The sequence below is a fragment of the Azolla caroliniana genome, unplaced genomic scaffold (genome assembly GCF_043228905.1).
Source record: "Azolla caroliniana isolate FFs.n. ecotype wild unplaced genomic scaffold, voAzoCaro1.0.p SCAF_18, whole genome shotgun sequence".
In the NCBI taxonomy this organism is placed as follows: Eukaryota; Viridiplantae; Streptophyta; class Polypodiopsida; order Salviniales; family Salviniaceae; genus Azolla; species Azolla caroliniana.
The window spans coordinates 7287629-7312945 of record NW_028230453.1 but is presented as its reverse complement, the minus strand read 5'-3'; positions in this window follow the sequence as shown (position 1 = coordinate 7312945).

Genomic DNA, 25317 nt, shown 5'->3' with positions numbered 1-25317 from the left:
TTCATCATTCCATCCGGAGGAACTAAAATCCTAACAAACTCCCCCTTCACTCCGGCATGGGATGTCTGGTTAGTCCAATTCGCTTCCGGCATGCGTCTAGCTTGTCGGGCGTCAACACCTTGGTTAGCATATCTGATCCATTCTCCTCCGTGTGGATCTTCGTCACCACGAACTCTCAATCTTCCACTCGCTCCTGGATCCAATGGTACCTCCTATGGATGTGCTTCATCATGGAATGATATGTTGCTGTCGTGGTTTTTCCCTTGTTTGGGTTTTCCACGTAAACATCCTGTGTACTCTTCTCTCCTTTGTATCGTGTATTCATTCCCCATTTTTTTTCTGTGTTTCATTCTAAGCTTGGTTGTGGCCGAGCGTTGTTCATCGGGAGCGCGTAGTTCCTATCAAAGTGGTATCAGAGCGAAACGACACAGAAAATGGACGATTCGTTGGGAGGTATGTTCAAGCTCACCAGCTCCAACTATTCGGTGTGCAAGTCGAAGATGAGGGACATGCTCGTGGTTAAAGATCTTTGGTTGCCGGTTCAGTTCGGGGACAAGAGACCAGACAAGATCGACGCCACGATATGGGAAGTGATGCACATGAAGACAACGACGTACATACGGTGCTTCATCGACATGAGCCTATACAACAATTTCAATGAAGAGAGCAAGGCTCATGAGCTCTGGGAGAAGATCGACATTATGTTTCAGAACAAAAATGTTGTTAACCAGGTTTCGGTATTCCGGAAGCTAGTAAGACTCCAGTACCAAGATGGCTCTAGCATGGCGGAGCACATTAATGCCTTCCAGGGGCTGATACACCAGGCAACATCATTGGAAGTACCTCTCGCCGAAGAGGTACTAGCGCTACTGCTGCTTGGTTATCTCCTAGATAGCTAGGAGACGTTGGTTGTCACTTTGGGCAACGCCGGGCCGGAAGGGAAATGGTTATCCCTTGCTAGAGTGAAGTCGAGCTTGCTAGATGAGTAGGCGCGTCGGAAAGATAAGGATACAAGCTCCGACTCCAAAGCGCTCCTTACCGAATCAGAACGCGAAAGACATAGAAACCGTAGTCCCCAGAACCGGGAGAAGTCAGGGACACAGTCAAAGTCAAGGGGGAGGCCTACTTGCTTCTATTGCAGCAAGCCGGGACACTTCCAGAAGAACTGTCGGGACTTCCGAAAAGACAGGGAAACCGACGGTACCGATTCGAAGCGGACACTGGACCAAAACGGTAAAGACCGGAGGGGGCCGGACCAGAAGGGAACGACGACAATCGCGGCAAGTGAAGAAAAGTTGATGCTCATCACCGAAGAGAGTGAAGTAAACCTTGCCGGCGACGAGATGACCTGGGTGGTCGACTCCGGAGCGTCGTTCCACCTTACCCCGGACCGGAAGTGCTTCTCATCCTACTCAGTCGGTGATCACGGCTGTGTCCGGATGGGAAATGAAGGTACATGCCGAATTGTCGGCATAGGAGACGTGTGGTTGTCAACACCAACCGGATGTAAGCTGCTGCTGAAGGATGTCCGACAAGTTCCGGAGGTTCGTCTGAACCTGATATCAGCCGGTCGACTAGATGATGAAGGCTACACAGGTAGCATCCGGAACAGTGTTATGAAGTTCAGCAAAGGGAGCCTGATTGTGGCTCGGGCCCGGAAGGTCAACACATTGTACCTGATGAATGCCCGGTTATGTTCGGAGGAAGTGAATGTGGCATCCGACACTACCGGTGAGCTGTGGCACAAAAGGTTGTGTCACATGAGAGAGAAGGGGATGAAGAGGCTTGCAAATGACAACCTCATTCCAGTGAAAAACGTGCACTTGGAGAAGTGCACTGATTCTTTGGCCGGTAAGCAAAACCGGACCTCCTTCCGACCAAGGCCACCGATGAGACGTAATGCACCACTAGAGTTGGTGCATACTGATGTGTGTCAAGTGGACACGAAGTCACATGCTGGATCGTAGTACTTCGTGACATTCATAGATGACCACAACTGGAAGTTGTGGGCCACACCGTTGAAGACGAAGGATCAGGTGCTATCCGTCTTCAAAGAGCTTCACGCGAGAGTGGAAAGAGAAACCAGCCGGAAGCTGAAGGCGGTTCGAGTAGCTAACGGAGGAGAATACCGGGGGCAGTTCGTGGAGTACTGCTGCTCGAAGGGAATCCGGCTCAAATTTACCGAGCCGAAGACGCCGGAACTAAACGGGCTGGCCGAGAGGATGAACCGAACCATAATGGAGAGGGTCCAGAGTATGCTAGCGCATGCAAAACTACCCAAGAAGTTTTGGGCTGAGGCACTGTCAACGGCGACATATGTGATAAACAGATCACTCTTAGTACCCTTGGACGGAGACACGCCACAGAGAGTCTGGACCGGTAAGGAAGTGTCCTACCGGCATCTGAAGGTATTCGGGTGTCTTGCGTATGTGCATGTAGCTAAGGACCAGAGAGGAAAACTAGATCCGAAGACTGGGCCATGCATATTCCTCGGTTACAGTGACGATGAGTTCGGCTACCGAGTGTGGGACCTGGTCGACAAGAAGGTGTTCCGGAGTCGAGATATTATCTTCATGGAGGACAAGACGCTCGCTGATTGGGAGTTGGAGAAGAAGATAATGAACTCCGAGTCGACCGGTAAGGATCGATTCTACGATGAATAGACCCAACCGGCAAGAGACCGGTTAGCACTGGAGGAACCGGCCGGTTACGGTGAGGATACCGAACCGGCAGAAGAAGAAGTAGGGGAAGCTGAAACCGGAACCGGCCAAGACCCCGAATCGGATTCGGATGAAGAGGAAATGGAGGAGCCGGTTACCGAAGCCTGAAGACGGAGATATCCTCTCAAAGTTGCCGAAAGAAAAGAGGGCACTCCGAAACAAGTGGGTGTACAAGCTGAAACCGAGAGATGCCGGAAACCCCCCGAGATACAAAGCTAGGATCGTGGTGAAGGGGTTCCAGCAGAACAAGGGCGTGGACTTTGACGAGATATTTGCCTCGGTAGTAAAGATGACCTCCATCTGGACGGAGCTGAGTATAGTGGCAAGCAAAGATCTTTAACCACGAGCATGTCCCTCATCTTCGACTTCCATACCGAATAGTTGGAGCTGGTGAGCTTGAACATGCCTCCCAACGAATCGTCCATTTTCTGTGTCGTTTCGCTCTGATACCACATCACGAGAACTACACGTTCTTTATGCGCAACGCTCGGCCAACACCGAGCTTAGACTCATACACACAAAAACAGGAATGAATGCACGACATAGTGAAGAGAAGAGTACACAGAATGTTTACGTGGAAAACCCAAACTAGGGAAAAACCACGGCAGCCCACAGGCTGCAAACTATCACTATGTTATAGTGTACAACAGTAAAGCATCGAGGCAACAACCTCGAGCTTTCTATCTTCACCACAGGCGGCGGTTACAACAGAGGCAATGACCTCTTCCTGTCTCTCTCTCTTTCTCTGTACACAGTTACGCGCTCTGATCTTGCGCAAACAAGAATGACAACAACTCTACAAAAGTTTGCCCTAAGTCATATTTATACTAATATGACTTTTCGGCTATTTACAAATATAGCCACGATGGACTCTCAGAAACATATTTACGAATATGTCTCTTCATCCGGTGAGCACTCCTCACCGGGTCTTCACCATCCGGCTCTCCGTAGCCGGGTACTCCTCATCCAGTTCTCACCGGGTCTGCACCATCCGGCTCTCCGTAGCCGGGTACTCCTCATCCGGTTCTCACCGGGTCTGCACCATCCGGCTCTTCGAAGCCAGGTACTCGTCATCCGCACTGTTCTTCTCCCTTCCCATCCGGAGGGACCTGTCTCCCAACAAACTCCCCCTTCACTCCGGCATGGGGTGTCTTACTAGTCTGATCCGCTTCCGGCATGCATCCAGTTTGTCGGGTATCAGCACTTTGGTCAGCATAGCTGACCCGTTCTCGGCCGTGTGGATCTTTGTCAGTGCGACCTCCTGATCATCTACTCTTTCCCGGATCTAGTGATACCTTCGCTGGATATGCTTCGTCCGGGAATGATAGGCCGCATTCTTAGCAAGGTGGATGGCACTTTGACTGTCACAATAGAGTTGGTATTCATCTTGCCGTATACCGAGCTCTCCAATAAAGTTCTTCATCCATAATATTTCCTTGCCGGCTTCCAGAACCGCCATGTACTCCGCCTCCATGGTTGACAATGCAACCGTCTTCTGCAACCTCGACTGCCATGATACAGCTCCCCCTGCATATGTCATTACATACCCGGATGTAGACCGGCTGGTATCCACATTAGCCGACATGTCCGAATCGGTGAAACCGTCAAGTTGAGGTTTTCCGGAGCCGAATCAGAGACACATATTTGAAGTTCCCTTCAAGTACCGGAGTATCCATTTGACCGCGTTCTAGTGCACCTTGCCGGGATTGCTCATAAACCGGCTCACCACTTCGACTGCGTATCCTATATCCGGTCGGGTTCAAACCATTGTGTACATTAAGCTCCCGACGGCAGAGGCATATGGAAACTTCATCATATCCACCTTCTCTGCTTTCGTCTTCGGGATTTGCTTACCGGATAGCCTGCAGTTTGCCGGAAGTGTCGATCCGACCGGTTTCGCATCTGACATGTTGAACCACTGAAGCACCTTTGTCATGTACTTCTCTTGTGACAGCCACAATAGCTTCATTGACTGGTTCCGGATGATATGCATCCCCAACATCTGTCTTGCCGGACCCAAGTCTTTCATTGAGAAGGTCCGATTCAGAGCCTTCTTTAGCATCCGTATTTTGGCTTGGTCCCGTCCGATGATCAACATGTCGTCCATGTACAGAAGGAGTATCAGGAAGTCGCCTGCTTCGAACTTCTTCACAAACACGCAATGATCGGCCTGCGTCTTGTGGTACCCTTGATCGGTCATGAAGGAGTCAAACTTCCGGTACCATTGCCGGGGGGCCTGCTTCGACCCGTAGAGGCTCTTCTTCAACCGGCAAACCAGGTGCTCCTTCCCTTTCTCCACGAATCCTTTCGGTTGTTGCATGTAGATCTCCTCTTCGAGGTCACCGTGAAGGAATGTCGTCTTCACGTTTAGTTGCTCTACCTCGAGGTCCATGCTTGCCTCTATACTCAGCATCGCCCGGATGGAGGTCATCTTTACTATCGGGGAAAATATCTCGTCAAAGTCCACGACCTTCTTCTGCTGGAACCCCTGCACCACGATCCTGGCTTTGTATCTCGGGGGGTTGCCGGCATCTCCCGGTTTCAACTTGTACACCAACTTATTTCGGAGTTCCCTCTTTCCTTTCGGCAACTCCACCAATTTGTACGTATGGTTCTCATGTAGGGAATCCATCTCATCCTGCATGGCACTTAACCATTTGCGGCTGTGGGTGTCATCCTTCGCTTTTTCGAAGCTTTCTGGCTCCCCCTCATCGGTTAGCAGCACATGCTCTACATACGGAAATCTCCGGGGGGCCCTTCTCTCTCTGAGAGGATATCTCCGTCTTCGGGCTTCGGTAACCGGCTCCTCCATTTGCTCTTCATCCGAATCCGATTCGGGGTCTTGGCCGGTTCCGGATTCGGCTTCCTCTACTTCTTCTTCAGCCTGTTCGGTATCCTTACCGTAACCGGCTGGTTCTTCGAGTGCTAACGGGTCTCTCGTCGGTTGGGTCTGCTCATCGTAGAATCAATCCTTACCGATTGACTCGGAGTTCATTATCTTCTTCTCCAACTCCCAGTCGGCGAGCGTCTTGTCCTCCATGAAGATAATATCTCGACTCCGGAATACCTTCTTGTCGACCAGGTTCCACACTCGGTAGCCGAACTCATTGTCACCGTAACCGAGGAATATGCATGGCCGGGTCTTTGGATCCAACTTTCCTCTCCGGTCCTTAGCTACATGCACGTACGCGAGACACCCGAACACCTTCAGATGCCTGTAGGATACTTCCTTACCGGTCCATACTCTCTGTGGCGTGTCTCCGTCCAAGGGTATTGAGGGTGATCTGTTTATCACATATGTTGCCATCGACAGTACCTCAGCCCAAAACTTCTTGGGTAGTTTTGCATGCGCTAGCATACTCCGGACCCTCTCCATTATGGTCTGGTTCATCCTCTCGGCCAGCCTGTTTAGTTCCGGCATCTTCGGCACGGTAAATTCGAGCCGGATTCCCTTCGAGCGACAGTACTCCTCGAACTGCCCCCGGTATTCACCTCCGTTATCTGCTCGAACCGCCTTCAGCTTCCGGCCGGTTTCTCTTTCCACTCTCGCGTGAAGCTCTTTGAAGACGGATAGCACCTGATCCTTCGTCTTCAACGGTGTGGCCCACAACTTCCGGTTGTGGTCATCTATGAATGTCACGAAGTACTACGATCCAGCATGTGACTTCGTGTCCACTTGACACACATCAGTATGCACCAACTCCAGTGGTGCATTACGTCTCATCGGTGGCCTTGGTCGGAAGGAGGTCCGGTTTTGCTTACCGGCCAAAGAATCAGTGCACTTCTCCAAGTGCACGTTTTTCACTGGAATGAGGTTGTCATTTGCAAGCCTCTTCATCCCCTTCTCTCTCATGTGACACAACCTTTTGTGCCACAGCTCACCGGTAGTGTCGGATGCCACGTTCACTTCCTCCGAACATAACCGGGCATTCATCAGGTACAATGTGTTGACCTTCCGGGCCCTAGCCACAATCAGGCTCCCTTTGCCGAACTTCATGACACCGTTCCGGATGCTACCCGTGTAACCTTCATCATCTCGCCGACCGGCTGATATTAGGTTCAGTCAAACCTCCGGAACGTGTCGGACATCCTTTAGTAGCAACTTTCATCCGGTTGGTGTTGTCAGCAACACGTCTCCTATGCCGACAATTCGGCATGTACCCTCATTCCCCATCCGGACACAGCCGTGATCACCAATTGAGTAGGATGAGAAGCATTTCCGGTCCGGGGTAAGGTGGAACGACGCTCCGGAGTCGACCACCCAGGTCATCTCGTCGCCAGCAAGGTTTAGCTCATTCTCCTCAGTGATGAGCATCAACTCTTCTTCACTTGCCGCGATTGCCGTTGTTCCCTTCCGGTCCGGCCCCCTCCGATCTTTAACGTTCCGGTCCGGGGTCCGCTTTGAATCGGTACCGTCGGTTTCCTTTTCTTTTCGGAAATGCTGACAGTTCTTCTGGAAGTGTCCGGGCTTGCCGCAATAGAAGCAAGTAGGCCTCCCCCTTGACTTTGACTGTGTCCCTGACTTCTCCCGGTTCTGGGGACTACGGTTTCTATGTCTTTCGCGTTCCGATTCGGTAAGGAGTGCTTTGGAGTCGGAGCTCGTATCCTTATCTTTCCGATGCGCCTCCTCATCTAGCAAGATCGACTTCACTCTTGCTATGGATAACCGTTTCCCTTCCGGCCCGGCGTTGCCCAAAGTGACAACCAACGTCTCCCAGCTATCCGGGAGGGAACCGAGCAGGAGTAGTGCTAGTACCTCATCGGCGAGAGGTACTTCCAATGATGATGCCTGGTGGATCAGCCCCTGGAAGGCATTAATGTGCTCCGCCATGCTGGAGTCATCTTGGTACCGGAGTCTTACTAGCTTCCGGAATACCAAAACCTGATTAACAACATTTTTGTTTTGAAACATAATGCCGATCTTCTCCCAGAGCTCATGAGCCTTGCTCTCTTCATTGAAGTTGTTGTATAGGCTCATGTCGATGGAGCACCGTATGTATGTCGTTGTCTTCATGTGCATCACCTCCCATATCGTCGCGTCGATTTTGTCCGTTCTCTTGTCCCCAAACTGAACCGACAACCAAAAGATCTTTAACCACGAGCATGTCCCTCATCTTCGACTTCCATACCGAATAGTTGGAGGCGGTGAGCTTGAACATGCCTCCCAACAAATCGTCCATTTTCTGTGTTGTTTCGCTTTGATACCACTTCACGAGAACTACACGTTCTTTATGCGCAACGCTCGGCCACAACCGAGCTTAGAATCATACACACAAAAACAGGAATGAATGCACGACACATTGAAGAGAAGAGTACACAGAATGTTTACGTGGAAAACCCAAACTAGGGAAAAACCACGGTAGCCCACAGGTTGCTAACTATCACTATGTTACAGTGTACAATAGTAAAGCATCGAGGCAACAACCTCGAGCTTTCTATCTTTGCCACAGGTGGCGGTTACAACAGAGGCAATGACCTCTTCCTGTCTCTCTCTCTTTCTCTGTACACAGTTACGCGCTCTGATCTTGCGCAAACAAGAATGACAACAACTCTACAAAAGTTTGCCCTAAGTCATATTTATACTAATATGACTTTTCGGCTATTTACAAATATAGCCACGATGGACTCTCAGAAACATATTTACGAATATGTCTCTTCCTCCGGTGAGCACTCCTCACCGGGTCTTCACCATCCGGCTCTCCGTAGTCGGGTACTCCTCATCTGGTTCTCACCGGGTCTGCACCATCTGGCTCTCCGTAGCCGGGTAGCCCTCATCCGGTTCTCACCGGGTCTGCACCATCCGGCTCTCCATAGCCGGGTACTCCTCATCTGGTTCTCACCGGGTCTGCACCATCCGGCTCTCTGAAGCCAGGTACTCGTCATCCGGTTCTCACCGGGTCTGCACCATCTGGCTCTCCGAAGCCAGGTACTCGTCATCCGCACTGTTCTTCTCCCTTCCCATCCGGAGTGACCTGTCTCCCAACAGAAGAGCCTCTACGGGTTGAAGCAGGCCCCTCGGCAATGGTACCGGAAGTTCAACTCCTTCATGACCGATCAAGGGTACCAGAAGATGCAGTTCAATCATTGCGTGTTTGTGAAGAAGTTCGAAGCAGGTGACTTCCTGATACTCCTTCTTTACGTGGACAACATGTTGATGGTCGGATGGGACCAAGCCAAAATACAGATGCTGAAGAAGGCTCTGAACCGGACCTTCTCAATGAAAGACTTGGGTCCGGCAAGACAGATGTTGGGGATGCATATTATCCGGGACCGGTCAATGAAGCAATTGTGGCTGTCACAGGAGAAGTACGTGACAAAGGTGCTTCAGCAGTTCAACATATCAGATGCGAAACCGGTCGGATTGACACTTCCAGCAAACTGCAGGTTATTTGATAAGCAAAGCCCGAAGACGAAAGTAGAGAAGGCTGATATGATGAAGGTTCCATATGCCTTTGCTGTCGGGAGCTTAATGTACGCAATGGTGTGTACTCGACCAGATATTGGATACACAGTCGGAGTGGTGAGCCGGTTCATGAGCAATCTCAGCAAGGAGCACAGGAACGCGGTCAAGTGGATACTCCGGTACCTGAAGGGCACTTCAAATATGTGTCTCCGATTTGGCTCCGGTAAACCTCAACTTGACGGTTTTACCGATTCGGACATGTCGGCTGATGTGGATACCAGTCGGTCTACATCTGGGTATTTAATGACATATGCTGGGGGAGTTGTTTCGTGGCAGTCGAGGCTGCAGAAGACGGTTGCATTGTCAACCACGGAGGCGGAGTACATGGCGGTTGTGGAAGCCGGCAAAGAAATATTATGGATGAAGGACTTCATCAGAGAGCTCGGTATCCGGCAAGATGAATACCGGCTCTATTGCGATAGTCAAAGTGCCATCCACCTTGCTAAGAATGCGGCCTACCATTCCCGGTCGAAGCATATCCAACGTAGGTATCACTGGATCCGGGAAAGAGTAGATGACCAGGAGTTCGCGCTGACGAAGATCCACATGGCCAAGAACGGGTAAGATATGTTGACCAAAGTATTGACACGTGACAAGCTGGATGCATGTCGGAAGCGGGTTGGACTAGTAAAACACCCCATGCCGGAGTGAAGGGGGAGTTTGTTAGGAAACAGGTCCCTCCGGATGAGGAGTGCCCGGCTACGGATGACCCGGTGAGAACCGGATGACGAGTACCTGGCAAGCGCCGGATGATGCAGGCCCGGTGAAGAGTGCTAACCGGATGAAGGGACATATTCGTAAATATGTTTCTAAGAGTCCATCGGGGCTATATTTGTAAATAGCCGAAAAGTCATATTAGTATAAATATGACTTAGGGCAAACTTTAGAAAAGAATTAGTTGTCATTTCTTATTGGCGCAAGATTAGAGCGCAATAGTGTACAGAAAGAGAGAGAGAGAGAGAGAGAAAGAAATGAAGAGGTCGTTGCCTCTGTTGTAACTGCCGCATGTGGCGAAGATCGTGAGCACGAGGTCGTTGCCTCCGTGAGCTCACTGTTCTAATCATTGTGATATAGTGATAGTTCACAGTCTGTGGGCTGCCGTGGTTTTTCCCTTGTTTGGGTTTTCCACATAAACATCCTGTGTACTCTTCTCTCCTTTGTGTCGTGTATTCATTCCCCGTTTTTTTTCTGTGTTTGATTCTAAGCTTGGTTGTGGCCGAGCGTTGTTCATCGGGAGCGCGTAGTTCCTGGCTGAACAACATTGAGGTATAGTACGTACTATACAAATGATGAGGTACTATACGTATTTAAATGTTAAATACGGGTACGTAAACAACCATCGATGGCACTTTGACTATCGAAATAGAGCCGGTATTCCTCTTGCCGGTGTCGCATTGTTACGCGCGTACGTGTAGAAAGGGGCGGGACCACGGGGGTCTTGGACCGAGGAGCGAGGGAGAGAGAGACTGAGAGAGAGATTCACCGACACGTAGAAGCGAGAAAGAGAGATATAGAACGTAACACTTAATTATAATGGCAAGAGATTACAAACTCCGACAGTTACAACCGACAAAGCGGCGATGGACCCGACACGGGGACCCTCGTCACGCACACCGACGACAGTCGCATGACTCAAAGAAACAAAAGGGGAAAGGGAGCGACTCTACAGGAAGCACACGGGCTGTCCACGAAGTAGAGGCAACGACCTCCCGACACCCGCAAAGAGCGACGATCCGAGTCGAAGAGAGAGCTCTGCCTTACGTTCTGCCGCAATGCTTCCCCTCCTCCTCGCGCGCGATGCCTGTTTTCCTTTCTCCTCTTTTCTTTATTCCTTGTCCCCCCCCCTCTAACCAGGATACGCACAATCCCCCCTTGATAAATGTGCGCGGCCTAGTAGTCACATCCACCAGTTTGTGTACAAAGTATCCAATCACGCGTCCATCCGTGTAGGGGCCGGTTTACGCGCTTTCTCTCCGATTCCGCCTATGGCCGGTTTTCTTCACGACATCCACCTCCACCAAACCGCGCATCCACCGGTATGCGCCAGAGACGGGTAGATATCGAAGAAACCCGGCCTCACTCGTTGCTCTCCGGTTCTCCGCCGGACCCGAACTGATCGTCGTTGTCGCTCCCGCTCGTAGGCTCCCGCTCGTCTTCGAACCGCTTTTTGAAAGCTTTGATCCGCTTTCCGGCCACTGGCACCGCTAACCGTGTCCCGTCGAGCTCCGCGAGGTGGTACGTGTCGTTGTCGTTCGCGTTGGTCACCATGTAGGGCCCGAACCATCTCCTAGCAAACTTTCGCACCGCCTTGTGCTGATTGTCGAGGCTGTTGTCGTATACCAAGACCCAGTTGCCTTCCTCGATCTTCTTTGGTCACAATCGGTGCGTCCGGTTGAACCGGACCTTGTTCCGCTCCCTTGCCATTCGCAGCCTTTCCTTCGCCCGTATCACGTCTTCCAGCCTCCGCTCGAGTTGCCGAATCCGCGTCACCAGCAACTCCTCGCGGCTCGTTTCGTCCTTCCAATCTACCACTGCCCACGAAGAAACCGTCCGCTCCACCGACATGATCGGCTTTTGTCTGTACATTAGCTCCGCCGGCATAAACCCTGTCACCGAACTATGCGTAGTCTGGTCCGCCCATAGCGCGTAAGGAAGGAGTCGCGGCCAATTCCCGACCTGCCCACCGCATCCACGCACCAACGCCTTTACAATCGGTCTGTGCCCACGTTCCACCTTTCCGTTCGCCTCTGGATTGTACGCCGTGGTGAGGGAGAGTTTGACACCTAGCCGGTCGAACAGCTCCTCGGCCTCCCGCGCATCCAGCTCTCCCCGATCTGCCACGATCCTCCCGACGCACCTGTACCGAGACACTACTTCTTCGATCAGGAACCGGCATACCGCTACGGTTGTCTTGCTTTGCAGTGCACAGCCTTCCACCTGGTTCGTTAAGTCTTCTCGTGCAAGCACCAGGTATCGCATCTGTCCTACCCCCATCGGCATCGTCACCAAGTCCACCATCCACTTGAAATGGACCGTAGGCGGGTAGGTCGGGTGTAGCTCGTCCCGATGTCGGACTACAGAGTGCACCTGACAGCTTTCACAAGTCGTTACGAACCGATGCACGTTCTGCTATAGCCCTGGCCACCAGTACTTCTCCTTCAGCTTCTCGAACGTGTCCCACGTTCCGCGGTGTCCGGCCCATGGGCTCTCGTGGAATGCCGCCAGTAGTTTCCCCTGTTCTTCTTTCTTTGCCACTACTCGGAGTGGGATGCCGCTTCTCTTCTTTAGGTGTTTCCATATGCACCTGTCCTGCAGGAAGAATCGGTACGCCTTCCTCCGTATCCGGCTCGCCTCCTCTCTAGCCCATGCTGCGTTCGGCGTCATCGTCCCTAGGAACCTCCCAATTTGGAGCCACTCCCCGTCGTCCTGCTTTTGTCAAATTCGTTAAGCGCCGGAGTGTTCCCTTTCCTTCTTGTCGTTACGTTAGCCGACCCGAAGAAGTCCTCGCCGACTGCTTCGTCTTCTGAAACCATGCCGTCTTCGTCGTTGAACCTTGCCCTCGAAAGCATGTCAGCCATGGCGTTGTCCTTTCCGGAGATGTGCCGTATCTCCGGGTTCAAGGAATTAATGTACGCTATCCATCGGAGCATCGCTAGGTCCGGCGTCGCACATCCGGAAACCATGCCGAGTATCGGTAGGCAGTCTGTCCCGATAATCACCTCCGTCCCGATCAGATAATCCTTGTCGGCCTTGACCGCCGAAATGACACCCCAAAGTTCGCGCTTAACTTGGGCGTACCCTCGCTTAACTTCGCCCTGAACCGGATCGGGAATCGTACGCCACCCTTGTCCTCGTCATTGATTACACACCCGATCCCAGTCGGGCTGGTGTCCACCGTTACGCAGATGGGAACATCCTTGCCGTAAACAGCTTTACGGAGAGCCGGCACTGCAGTAAGCACCTCCTTTAGTCTCTGAACCGACTCTGTGTGCTCTGTCCTCCACTCAAAGCTACGCCCCTTTTTCAATAGTCCGTAGAGGGGTTCCGCGACATGTGCGTAGTGCGGGATCCAGATGTGGTAGAACGCGCATGCCCCCAAGAATCTGCGGACCTCCGTGACCGACCCGCAAACGTTCCTCATCGCGGAGATGGCCTCTACCTTTGCCGGAGATGGTTTCCTACCGTAAGGCCCGCACAGGTGTCCGACCACCAAGATCTCCGACTGTGCGAAGGCCGACTTTTCCCCGGAGAAGGTGAGCCTTGCACGCTCTAGTCTCTGCAGCACCTTCTCGCAGTCATCGATGTGGGACGCCACGAAATTGCCTCGTCCCTTTTCTCCACTGGGCATCCCTTGATCGGGATGTCTTCTAAGAATGGCATGGTGATGTCCAGGATACAATCCCTGAGCACTTTGTTCATCGCGTTCACCATGTGAGCCACTAAGTTCGTCCCTCCTTGTGGCAGGGTACACATCCGCACTAGGCCGAGAGGAGTCCGCATCGTCGTAATGTCTCTGCTCTCCACGGCTAGTTGGAACTGATCGTACCCCGAGTACAGATCACCGACAGAATAGATCGACCTTCCAGTGAAGGCCTCCACGAACTCGTCTATGGTCGGTCTGATCCCTGCATTACGGATGGTCACCTTGTTGACCGGTTATAGGTCCTGGATGAAGCGCAGCATGCCGTTCTTCTTCGGCACCGTAAACCACCGATTCGAATACGGGGCACTCGACGGTTCGAGGATGCTCATCTCCACCTTTTTCTTTAGGAGCTCCATCAACTTCGGGATGTGAGCTCTCGACACCGGAATCGGCTTGAGATTCCATGGTATATGCGGTACCGTGAAGATCACCATCGGTTCGACAATTGTCGGGTCTACGCACCCGATCTCCTCCGGTGATAATGCGAAAGCCTTCCCGTGCCTCCCGAGCATTATCCGAAACTGGTCCTCCTCCGCCGGCAATAGAAAGCCGCCCCCACCGACCTTGAGCTCCTGTAGCGTTATGTCGGTGAACTGGTGCCCTATGCCAGCCGGATTTCGTAAACTTGGGTCCAATGCGACCCCTTTTATCCGCCCCTCACTGCCCTCCGGCAAGGGTGCCGCGACTGGCCTCACCTTCCGGTCCACAGTCTTGTATTTCGTATCCACGCGGGCCGTCCGATCCAACCCGATCCTTTCCCCGAAGTCTACGATGACTTCTTACATTCCCATCGACCCTACTAGAACAGTCCAGTCTTCCCTAAGGTCTTCACCGATCACCTTTCGTAGTTCGCCCAAGGTGTCGTCGAAAGAGACCACCTCCATGGCGCCGCTGATGTCCTCGTCGGGGAAGAGGACTCCGCATCCCCTGAGCCGCTCCTCCGCTCGCTTCCTCTCCCTGCCGCTGCCGCTGGTTATAGTACAACCTCCGCTGTCGGAGAACCAAAATTTCCTACCTATGGTACAGGTCTTCTTTCGTACTGTACATTTGTGGGGTTCTTCCCGGGTGTCCAGACTATCGTGGCCCCACGCCTTGACAACCTTCTCTAAAAATCCCCTCGGGTTTCGCTGCCGAGGTCCTTGCGGTTACGCTCGTGGTTTGGTCGCACCGTTAGGAACTGGACCGAGTGACGCCCGTCTTGGCTCTTGACTCTTGCATAGGCTGAACCGTTGTCCAGCACCTTGGTCTCCATCCGTGCCGCCGTGATATATGGCTCTCCTAGTATAACCAGATGCGAGGACGTCTCCTGCACGAAGAAGTGTTGGTCGATCTCGACATCGCCGATTTTCACCCGTACGTTCGGACAGGCCCCATGTAGTTCTTCCGTGGTGCGCGTCGCTACCCGTATCTTCTAGCCATGCTTGGTGTTGATCGGCCATTTACCCTTCTTGTAGAAATTCATGGACATCGGGTTGATTTCGGATCCATGGTCTACCAACGCCACCACCGGTTCCAGAACGTTGCCGATCCGTACAGGGGTTTCTGTAGTCGCCCTGGCCCAATGCGGCTTCGTGTAGTGGCTTCCCGCCAGCTCATCTTCCAGGGCTCCATTTTCCAGGTGCGTGGTCCGCACTTCCACCGGATTCTCCGGTTCCGGCTCCGTCGAGAGCCTCTTCCGCTTCACCAAGTCTACGATAGAGTCGTGGAACTCCCTCTTGGCGATTCCCAACACCTCCCGCAACGACAACTCTACTTTACTGTCGAGGATTTGCTCTTCAAGGACCTTCTGTAGGTCCGTTCCTCTCTCGATTTCGGTGCTCAACTGAAACCTCGCCTGCTTCTTCCCATCCAGCACGCCTAGGTTGCCGGCATCGGTCAGTCTCAGTCCGAACTGGGTCTCATAACTCGGGGGGCCAACCCCTCCGGCCTTTCCTGCTCGTTTGTCCTCCACCAGAACCTCATAGTTCTGGCAAGCGGCTTCTACGAAGCCCGTTTTCTCTTCGACCGGATCGTCCCAACCGGTGACCTCCTGGACCCGCTGTTCTGCGCGGTCCGCCTCTTCCTTCCTCAGCCGAACTCCGAAGAGGCCTTCTAGCACTAGCGGCCAGAATCCGGAGTCCTTCGCCTTCCGGGTCTCATCACCCCTAACCCGAATTCCCGCCGACACCGAGTAGTTGACGGCTTCGACGTGCCGTGCCACAGCCTCTCCCATCAACCTCTTCATTCCGCCGCGCCCCATATTCAGTTCTAGGGCTCTCCGGGTCTCGCTCGTGTGCACCCGCCCGTTCCAGAGGTACACCACGTTGGTCCTGAGCGCGTCGGCGAAATCCGCGCAATCCTTCCGAATGTGACCGATCGTGTCACACCACATGCACCGCTGCCCAGCCAGCGGCCTCCGGTCGCGAGGTTGTTCACCGCCATCTCTCCGGGCCTGTGCGATCTGTAGGTCGCGCACCATCTGTGTTAGCTCCTCCAGAGCCGCTCCTCCAGATGGGCCTTTGATCACGTCGCTCGATGCCGACCCCGACTCCGGCCAGATTCGGGTCTCTTCCTTCCTCCCAGCCGGAACCGAAATCGGCTCCTCGAGCCTCCTCCCCGGGACCGGCCCCGACCCCGACGTGCTTCCATCGCTCCAATCGCGCCGTTTGTCGAAACGGCCCAATCCGTCATGAGCCCTTCGTCCGGTTCCAGTAGGGGACCCACCTTTTTCCTGTCGAGCGCATCCATCGACTTGACAAACAACAACACTCGACTCGTTTCGAGCACCGTCCGGTCCAGCGTTGAGAGCCGTGCGAACCGTTTTTCGAACTCCTAGAGGAGCACCGACGTGTTCCTCCCTTTTCCGGGGCTTTCCACCCACGCCATGAAGTCCCGCCTCGATAGCCGGAGCAAGTCGTCAAACCCGTACTTCTCGAGGAGCTGCAGTTCGAACTCCTCCCAAGTCTAGCATCCGGCCAACACCTCGAGCACCTCCGCATGGATGCCCGGCGTCACCACCCGAGGGAATCTGGACAGTCGCCTGTCCACCGGGATATCCCTCATGATCATTTCGGCCCGGTAAGCCTCCAAATAACTTGTGGCGTCTTTCCCTCCGAAACGGCCTATAGAGCCGACGATCGATTCAATGGCTCTGTCGAGGGTACCCGTTCCCTCACAAGCGCTCACCAGCCGGTCGACGGCCACCGCCATTGCATCTGCTAGCTCCGATCCCCTCATCTTTCGACTCCTTTGCCGCCCTTTCATGTCGGGTTCAACAAAGATGTCGCGTTGTTACGCGTGTACGTGTAGAAAGGGGCGAGACCACGGGGGTCTTGGACCGAGGAGCGAGAGAGAGAGAGACTGAGAGAGAGATTCACCGACACGTAGGAGCGAGAAAGAGAGATATAGAACGTAACACTTAATTATAATGGCAAGAGATTACAAACTCCGACAGTTACAACCGACAAAGCGGTGACGGACCCGACACGGGGACCCTACTCACGCACACCGACGACAGTCGCACGACTCAAAGAAACAAAAGGGGAAAGGGAGCAACTCTGCTAGAAGCACACAGGCTGTCCACGAAGCAGAGGCAGCGACATCCCGACACCCGCAGAGAGCGACGATCCGAGTCAAAGAGAGAGCTCCGCCTTCCGTTTTGCCGCAATGCTTCCCCTCCTCCTCGCGCGCGATGCCTGTTTTCCTTTCTCCTCTTTTCTTTATTCCTTGTCCCCCTCCCCTCTGACCGGGATACGCATAATCCCCCCTTAATAAATGCGCGCGGCCTAGTAGTCACATCCACTGGTTCGTGTACAAAGTATCCAGTCACGCGTCCATCCGTGTAGGGGCCGGTTTACACGCTTTCTCTCGGATTCCGCCTATGGCCGGTTTTCTTCACGACACCGGATCCCTAGCTCATCGATGAAGTCCTTCATCCGTAGTATTTCCTTGCCGGCTTCCACAACCGCCATGTACTCCGCCTCCGTGGTTGACAACGCAACTGTCTTCTGCAGCTTCGACTGCCACGAAACAGCTCCCCACGCATATGTCATGACATATCTAGATGTTGACCGGTTGGTATCCGCATGAGCCGACATATCCGAATCGGTGAACCCGTCAAGCTGGGGTTTGCTGGAGCCAAATTGGAGACACATGCTTGAGGTGCCTTTCAAGTATCGGAGTATCCATTTTACCGCGTTCCAGTGCTCCTTGCCGGGATTGCTCATAAACCGGCTCACCACTCCGACTACATATCCGATATCCGATCGGGTACACACCATTGCGTACATTAAGCTCCTGACGGCAGAGGCATATGGTATCTTCATCATATCCGCCTTCTCTACCTTCATCTTCGGGCTTTGCTTACCATATAACCTGCAGTTTGCCGGGAGAGTTGATCCGACTGGTTTCACATCTGACATGTTGAACCGCTGAAGCACCTTTGTCACGTACTTCTCTTGTGACAGCCACAATTGCTTCTTTGACCAGTCCCGGATGATATGCATCCCCAGTATCTGTCTTGCCAGACCCATGTCTTTCATTGAGAAGGTCAGGTTCAGAGCCTTCTTCAGCATCCGTATCTTGACCTGGTCTCGTCCGACGATCAACATGTCGTCCACGTACAGGAGGAGTATCAAGAAGTCTCCACCTTCAATCTTCTTCACAAACACGCAGTGATCGGCCTGTGTCTTGTGGTACCCTTGGTCAGTCATGAAGGAGTCGAACTTCCGGTACCATTGCCGGGTAACCTGCTTCAAACCGTAGAGGTTGTTCTTCAACTGGCAAACCAGGTGCTCCTTCCCTTTCTTCACAAATCCCTCCGGTTGTTGCATGTAGATCTCCTCTTCGAGGTCACCATGGTGGAACGTCGTCTTCACGTTTAGCTGCTCTACCTCGAGGTCCATGCTTGCCGCTATGCTCAACACCGTCTGGATGGAAGTCATCTTTACTACCGGGGCAAATATCTCGTCGAAGTCCACGCCCTTGTTCTGCTGGAACCCCTTCACCACGATCCTGGCTTTGTATCTCGGGGGGTTTCCGGCATCTCCCGGTTCCAGCTTGTACACCCACTTGTTTTGGAGTGCCCTCTTTTCTTTCGGCAACTCCACCAATTCATACGTGTGGTTCTCATGCAGGGAATCCATCTTGTCCTGCATGGTAGTCAACAACTTGTGGCTATGGCTTTGGGTGTCTCTCTTAGGTTCTTCGAAGCTTTCCGGATCCCCCTCATCGGTTAGCAACACATGCTTTGCATCTGGAAATCTTCGGGGCGCTCTTCTCTCTCTGAGAGGATATCTCCGTCTTCGGTTTTCGGTAACCGGCTCCTACGTCTGTTCTTCATCCGAATCCGATTCAGGGTCTTGTCCGGTTCCGGTTTCAGTTTCGTCTCCTTCTTCGGTCGGTTCGGTATCCTCACCGTTACCGACCGGTTATTCGAGTGTGAACCGGCTCTTATCCGGGTGGGTCCAAATCTCATTAAACCGATCCTTACCGATTTACTCGGAGTTCATTATCTTCTTCTCCGACTCCCAGTCGGCAAGAGTCTTGTCCTCCATGAAGATAATATCTCGACTCCGGAACACCTTCTTGTCAATGGGGTCCCACACTCTGTAACCGAACTAATCATCGCCAAATCCGAGGAATATGCAAGGCTGGGACTTTGGATCCAACTTTGCTCTCCGGTCCTTTGCGACATGCACGTAATTGAGACACCCGAACACCTTTAGATGCCGGTAAGACACTTCCTTACCGGTCCACACTTTCTGCGGCGTGTCTCCGTCCAAGGGTACTGAGGGTGATCTGATTATCACGTATGTCGCTGTCATCAGCGCCTCAACCCAAAACTTCTTGGGTAACTTGGCATGTGCTAGCATACTCCGGATCCTCTCCATTATGGTCTGGTTCATCCTCTCGGCCAGCCCATTGAGTTTCGGCATCTTCGGCACGGTAAATTCGAGCTAGATTGCCTTCGAGCGGCAATACTCCTCGAACTGCCCCCGATATTCTCCTCCGTTATCTGCTCGAACCGGCTTCAGCTCCCGGCCGGTTTCTCTTTCCACTCTCGCATGGAGCTCGTTGAAGACGGATAACACTTGGTCCTTCGTCTTCAGCGGTGTGGCCCACAGCTTCCGGCTATGATCATCTATGAACGTCACGAAGTACTACGATCCAGCATGTGACTTCGTGTCCACTTGACACACATCGGTATGCACCAACTCCAGTGGTGCATTACGTCTCATTAGTGGCCTTGATTGGAAGGAGGTTCGGTTTTGCTTACCGGCCAGGTAGTCGGTGCACTTCTCAAGATGCACGTCTTTCACCGAAGTGAGGTTGTCATCGGCAAGCCTCTTCATCCCCTTCTCACTCATGTGACACAGTCTCTTGTGCCACAGCTCACCGGTAGTGTCGGATGCAACGTTCAGTTCTTCCCGGCATATCCGAGCATTCATCAAATAAAGTGTTGACTTTCCGAGCTCGACCCACTATTAAGCTCCCTTTGCTGAATTTCATGACACTGTTCCCGATGTTACCTGTGTAGCCTTCATCATCTAGCCGACTGGCTGATATTAGGTTCAGTCGAACATCCTTCAGCAGCAACTTGCATCCGGTTGGTGTTGTCAGCCACACGTCTTCTATGCCGATAATTCGGCATGTACCTTCATTCCCCATTTGGACACAACCGTGATCACCGGCTGTGTAGGATGAGAAGCATTTCCGATCCGAGGAAGGTGAAACGACGCTCCGGAATCGACAACCCACATTGTCTCGTCGTCGGCAAGGTTTAACTCACTCTCCTCGGTGATGAGCATCAACTCTTCTTCACTTGCCACGATTGCCATCGTTCCCTTCCGGTCCGGTCCTCTCCGGTCTTTGTCGTTCCTATCCGATGACCGCTTCGACTCTATACTGTCGGTTTCCTTGTCTTTCCGGAAATGCCAAGAGTTCTTTTGGAAGTGCCCAACTTCCCATAGTAGAAGCAAGTGGGCCTTCCCCTTGACTTTGACCGTGTCCCCGACTTTTCCCAGTTCTAGGTGTTGGGAAACAAGTCCCTCCGGATGGGAAGAGAGAAGAACAGTGCCGACGAACAAACTCGGCCGAGGCCGATAGGCCGAGGCCTGAACCGGATGAGGAGTACCCGGCTACGGAGAGCCGGATGGTGCAGGCCCGGTATGAACCGGAGGAAGAGACATATTCGTAAATATGTTTCTGAGAGCCCATCGAGGCTATATTTGTAAATAGCCGAAAAGTCATATTAGTATAAATATGACTTAGGGCAAACTTTTAGCAATTGTTGTTGTTGTTACTTTTCTTGTTGGTGCAAGAAGAAGAGAGAGCACGTAATAGTGTACAGAGAGAGAGAGAGAGAAAGAGGTCGTTGCCTCTGTTGTAACCGCCGCCTGTGGCGAAGAGCGTGAGTCCGAGGTCGTTGCCTTCGAGAACTCACTATTTTGTACATTCATACATAGTGAAAGTTTGCAGCCTGTGGGCTGCCGTGGTTTTTCCCCTAGTTTGGGGTTTTCCACGTAAACCTCCTGTGTAGTGTGTGTGTGTATCTTCCTCTCGTTTGTATCGTGTTTTATTTCCCGTTTTTCCTGTGTATGAAAAGAATCTCGGTTGTGGCCGAGTGTTGGACATAAGGAACGTCCAGTTCCCGTCACTAGGGACTCTGGCTCTGTAGAAACAAATAGCGTGTGGAAGCAATAGAAAATAGAAAGCAGAAAACAGGGGTAATGGAGAGCGTAACAGTACGTGGGAGAGAAAGAGACAGAGAGAGAGCACACAGAAACTCAATTCAGAAAATACTTCTCAATCTGTACATTGTATGTATTCAGTGAACACTTTTATACAAGTCCATCCGGACTGACAGAAGTACGTTGTACTTCAATGCTCACACGAGCGTCTGACACTATCTACGAGATATTAACTCCCTAGTAGACTAGCTGCTACTTGGCTTCCGGTTACTGCTTGATCTAGCTAACCGGCTCCCTAGCTCACTGGCTCACTCTTTTGGATGCCGATCCAGATCCGATTGAGCTTGCCGCTCAACACTCCCCCTCAAGCTCAATTTGAGGTCGGATTGTAGTGTTAGTCTCTATGGCAGCCGGTCCTTCCACCTGGCTCCTTCAGGCGTCACTCCGCCTCGCAAACGCTCCTCGTCCGGTCCGGTCCCGTTTGTCGCGACCCTTCTATTCCTGCGCACCTCGACTTCCCTCGCTGTTGTGACTTTGGCTTTTGCCGATTCGCTGATCCCTTCGTGTTGGCGTCGACTTTTGCTACCTTCTTGTCCTCTTGGCCTTGAATTGATCCGGTTCTTCTGAATCCTTTTGTAGAACCGAATCGGTTGTCTCTGATTCGTTCTAGCTCTTGTCCGAATCGGTTGCTCCCAATTTGTCTTCTAGTTCCATGCCCTTCACCACATCGGACCATGTTCAGGACTTGGCCTTCTTCTTCTGGTCGGCTCTGTCCTTCTTGACTCTACCTCTGCTGCCACTTGTTCTGACTTGTTCGGATGTGTCAACTTCCTTTGTTGACTCAACTCCTTTCTTCTTCTTGTCTCTCCCCTTGTTGGTTCTTCCCCCACCGGTGCAATTGGCAGTCTCTTTGCCTTTGCCTGTTCTGATGGTGTCTTTGCCCATTCTCCCCCTCAAGTGTGGCACGTCGAGATGCTAAACACCAAGCATTTCGGTGAAGTGTTGCAACTTATCCAATCTGAGCGATTTGGTGAAGATGTCGGCAACTTGCCGATCCGTATGAACATACTGAAGTTCGACTTCACCGCTCGGGACATGCTCATCGATGTGCTTTGTGCGAGCATGGAATACGGGGTTCTTGATGAGTTGCATGCTACTTATGTTGTCGCAGTAGATCAGGATTGGGGTCGGCACCTCGATCCACAGGTCTTGCAGCAGTTGTCGAAGCCAAATGGCTTCACAGTTGGAAACGTTAGCGCCCCGGTATTCAGCCTCAGTGCTCGATAGAGCCCTTGTTGGCTTCTTTTTGCTGCTCCACGTAGCAACCGTGCTACCAAGGGAAAACATATAGCCAGAAGTGGAACAACGATCTGATGCATCGCCGGCCCAGTCGGCATCTGTGTAGCCGACTAGCTCTTCGGTTATACCTCGCCGGTATAATAGTCCCCAGTCCTTCGTGCCGCTCACATACTGCTGTATTTGGTGCGTGCACTGAAGATGCTCGACGGTCGGCTTCTGCATGAATTGACAAATCACACCGACTGGATAGCTAATGTCGGGTCGGGTGATGGTCAAATATATAAGTCTTCTGACAATTTGTCGGAACTGTTTCTCATCGTAGGCCGGTCCGGAGTTGGGACAGAGCTTCTGTTTCCGGTCCATGGGTGTAGAAATAGGGCAACATTTCGTCATGCCGAACTTGTATAGCATATTCAACACATAGTGTCTCTGTGAGAGAAATATGCCATCAGGGGTTCGGATCACCTCGATTCCAAGGAAATAGTGAAGGTCCCCCAAGTTCTTCATCTCAAATGCGTCTGAGAGCTGGGACTTCACTCGGCTGATTTCATCAAGTCCGGGTCCGGTGATGACTAGATCATCAACATACAACAAGATGCAAACCGGACCGTCCAAACCTTGGCGGATGAACAACGAAGAGTCGGACTTGGAGGCCGCAAACCCCAACTTATGCAACCGGTGCGTAATCTTTGCATTCCAAGCTCAGGGGGCTTGCTTTAGGCCATAAAGTAACTTCTTCAACCGGCATACAGCCGACTTGTTCATCTCCGACTGAAAACTGGGAGGTTGGGTCATAAAGACCTCTTCTTCTAGATCGCCTTGAAGAAATGCATTCTTCACGTCCATCGGTGAAGATGCCACTCCCTTGCCACAACAACTACTAACACCACACGAACCATCGTCATCTTGGCTACCAGAGTGAAGGTCTCGTCGTAGTCGATTCCATGGGTCTGCACGTATCCCTTTGCCACTAACGAGGCCTTGTACCGGTTAACTGAATCGTTGACGTTGTACTTTACCTTGTACACTCACTTGCATCCGATTGGTTTACTGTGACGGGGAGGGTCAACCAGGTTCCATGTATCATTGGCATCAAGTGCCCGCATCTCGTCCTCCATAGCGGCACGCCAATTTGCATTCCTTGCCGCTTCTACGTAGCACTCTGGCTCACACACTTCTGTCACCTAGGTCATCTACGCATAGTGATGCGCCATGTACTCATTGTACCTGTACCGCTTAACAGTTTCCTTCTAGCGGGTTGACCGGTGTAACCCACCGTTACCCGGTTTGAGACCCTTCTTGGCCGGTTCGGTCTTCGGTGCCAAAGAGTCGTCATTTTCCTTTCCGGAGTCGGATCCGCTCTGATCCGACTCATCATTACTGGTTTCATTTTCTGGCATCTTCTTCTTCCCCTTCTCTTTGCGCGTCAACTGTCTCCTCGGTTCCTTGCGCGGGGAGAGCACGACAGAGTCTTCACTACTCGCCGGTTCCGCGTCTGACTAGTCGGATTCAATCAACCGAAACGATGCCAGACTCTCTTCTTGGGTCCCAGATTCATCATCTTCTATCTGGACCAGTTCAGGCTCGCTAGCCTCATCCTCCGATATCCGGTTGAGGTCGGAAGTCGGAGTCAGTAAGGCATGCCATGATGCCGTCTCATCAAACTCAAACATTGCAGCTAACTCGGACCTACTTCGTTCGGGGGTTATAACACTTATACCCCTTTTGCTGATGTGAGTAGCTGACGAGGATGCACTTCTTCAATTTTGCATCTAGCTTCCTCCGCTTCTCATCCGACACATGCACATATGCTATGATGCCGAAAATCCGAAGGTCCCTCAAATTAGGCTTGCGCCCGAAATACAACTCATGCGTGGACACCTTGTCACCGATCAGGTTTTGGATGTAGACGGCCGTCCGGACCGCCTCCACCCAGTAGAAATGGGGCATGCTCTTCTCTTCCAGCATTGCCCTTGCCATGTCGACAAGCGACCGGTTCTTCCTTTTGGCCACACCATTTTGCTCCGGTGTGTATCTGCAGCTGAACTCTCTCTGAATTCCTGTTTGCTACAGATAACTGTTGAATTGGCCGGAAAAATATTCTTATCCGCTATCTGACCGCAGGCACTTGATCTTCCTCTCCGATTCCCGTTCCACCATGCTTTGGAAGTTCCGGAAACAGTTGAAGACTTCGCTCTTCCGCTCAATGAAGTAGATCCATGTGTGCTGACTATAGTCGTCGATGAAGGAGACGAAGTATCGATTCTCGCCAAGACTCACGTTTTGTGCCGGTCCCGATACATCCGAATGAATAAGGTCGAGCTTGTTACGGCTACGGTTTCATTCGGTGGGGAATGGAAGCCGGTGTTGCTTCCCGAGCTAGCAGGCTTCACATACTTGGGCCTTCCGGCCACTAAACTTCTGCAAACCGAAAACAACTTGTTTCATTTGCAGGTCTTGAAGGCTCCGATAATTGACGTGGCCGATCCGCTTGTGCCAGAGATCGATGTCCGATTCGACCTTTTGTCCTTTTGCAAACAGAGCGGTGCCAATGTCATTGGTGTCGAGGATGAACATCCTCCCGTCTCTGCGCCCTTGCGCAATAATCTGGCCCTCCTCCTCGATGAACCACCCGAGGTGCGTAAACCGCACCTGCATTCCCTGGTCGACAATTTGTTCGACCAACACCAGGTTCTTCGTGATAGTCAGAACGTGTAATACGTTCATCGGCTTCCCCCTCTG